Below are 2,400 nucleotides of genomic sequence, written 5' to 3'. Positions count from 1 at the left end.
CACATGTCCCAGGAACTTGCAGAGGTTGCCACAGCCACTGCTTGCACTCCTCTCCTCACTTCCTATAGTCTTTTTAACTGGAAGCTCAAAAAGGAGAAGGAAGGAGAAATCTGATAAAAACTGAAGCTAGTTGTGAGAGAAAGTGGCATTACTAAAAAACAAGAGTGCGTAAGAGGTGGTGTTACTTAAAAGGAGTAACACCTACGGCTTTGAAGGGCCATCATCTGATGTCACAGTGGTTTCGTGTGCTTGAAAAGGTGGGCAGGATAGTGCTGCCCCAAGGCAGAGCCTGCACGTAGGGGCTCATCTTGGTGGAACAACATGTTGGAACACACAGGGCCTACAGTCTGACTGCAGCCTGGGGACCTCATTCTAGGATCCACATAGTGATCAGTGATCACACCACCTCATTTGGCCACCTTGACCTTACCGTGAGAAAGGTGTAATGGACTTCTTATGGATGAGGTCCCTGATGCTGCAGTCAGAAACCTGTCCAAACCCATATAGCTAAGAAGTCAGTGTGGAGAACTCGAGAATTCCCAATTCCTAAGGCTGAACAGGTGGATGTCCTGTTGGAGCATAGCATTGATCTGCTTTGTGGTGAGAGAGCAGCTCTAGCAGCAAGAAGCAGTATCCCAAGTACAAAGCTGGGATTTGTAGATAGGTGTTTAGTCTCCAGAAGGATCTCTAGTGCGATAAATATTCCAGGACCAAATAACCAGAAGAACTTGGGGACAGACAAATCAAGGAGAATGTAAAATAAGACAGCAATCAGTTTGATAAAGCACTTTGGAACAGTCCATTAAAAGCAGGATTATGGTATCTATTTAAAATATTGGGGCAAGGATGAGTCTATTATAGATGGTAGTAACATAACTTCTGCTGCAGGATCAGAAATATAATCTTGCAGGACAAAGGAGAAGGGTGGGATTGAAACATAACCTGGCTATTTAGCAATGAAACCAGTGGTCTGCTGAAACTGGATGAATACAGCAGCTGTAATAGAAGGAAACCCTGTATTTGGGGAGAAAAGGAAATCACATGGCCTTAGAGGTCCCTTCCAAGTCATGACATCTTTTTTTTTTTAACATTTTATTTTATTTTTTAAAGAGAATAAAGAATAAAAATAAGAAATGATGTAGAATTTCACTAAACAATATAATAGGAATTGTCTTTGAATTAGTTGTTCAGATTATCAGATATAAGCATGCAAAATTGGCCAAAAGTTAAAAAGAAAAAAATTTAAGCATTAACTGCTCCTTTCAATAGACCAGTACAAATCAGCAGCACAATTATCCAAGCTATCCTGTGTATATACACATATAATTATTTTTTCTCTCCTTTTTTTTCTTTTCTCCTTTTCCTTATCCCAGTTGTTCCTTCCCTTTGAGAAGTTTCTTTCACTTTCGTAGTATCTGTTGTACCTTTTCGATGTTATTTACTCTTTCCAACATTTAGGTATAACAAATTGCACTACAGCATCTTTTGTTTTAAAAGCAAAGCTGCGGGTATGATTTTCTGTATCAGTTGGTTGAGAAGTGTCTCATTACACCTTTCAGTACTCCTGAACTCAACCCTCTCAGGGCTGCTCAGAGGCTTCTTTGCTCTTCTCCCAAGAATTTCCCATAATGGCCATAAGTGGGCCCAGGTCTTAAGCACAGTAGTCTTTGGAAGACTGACAGTCCAACTCCAACAATCAAGTCTTGTGATATCTTAGCTGTGTGCAGGCCAACATGTCCCGGACAGGGGCATCCTCTCTGGTAAGTTTCACAAGGGTACAGACAGAGTCCCTATTAAGCTTTGCTTCATTCCTAGCACTAGTTTCAGAGCTTGAGAACATAGTTAAATAGCTGGAGATTGATGAATGAATGAATGAATGAATGAATGAATGAATGAATGAATTGAGTGATAAGAATTGTTGTTGGAGACTTGTGAAAGGAAAGTGGTGTTATTTCCAGGATCACTTAATCCTATTCAAGGAGCTTCTGATTCAATGCCATCACATTAAACAACAACAACAACAACAACAACAACAAAACAAATAAACAAAAAAACCATAATCATTTCCCATTTGATCAGTGTTAAGTATTGGGAAAAAATAAGATGTTCTACCCGAGGTCCCTACATTGTGTTAACTGATTTACAGACATTTGTTTTGTCTCTAGCACCTAGCATAGGCCCTTAGAGATAAAATCTGCTCTACAAATGTCTGTGATGGTCACTGAGAATCAAAATTCTTTGTGTAAAGCAGTTTTGTGTTCTCAGTGGTTTCCTGCACAGACCTTGAAAACATGATATAATAAAGCCTTAAGGTGGGTGGGGAGATAGCTCAGAGGCTTAAGTACCTGCCTGCAAGTTCAAGGTCCTGAGAGTTCTCTCTGTCTCTGTCTCTCTCTGTCT

The sequence above is a fragment of the Octodon degus genome, unplaced genomic scaffold (genome assembly GCF_000260255.1).
Source record: "Octodon degus isolate 3935 unplaced genomic scaffold, OctDeg1.0 scaffold00091, whole genome shotgun sequence".
Lineage (NCBI taxonomy): Eukaryota > Metazoa > Chordata > Mammalia > Rodentia > Octodontidae > Octodon > Octodon degus.
This window is presented reverse-complemented; position numbering follows the sequence as displayed.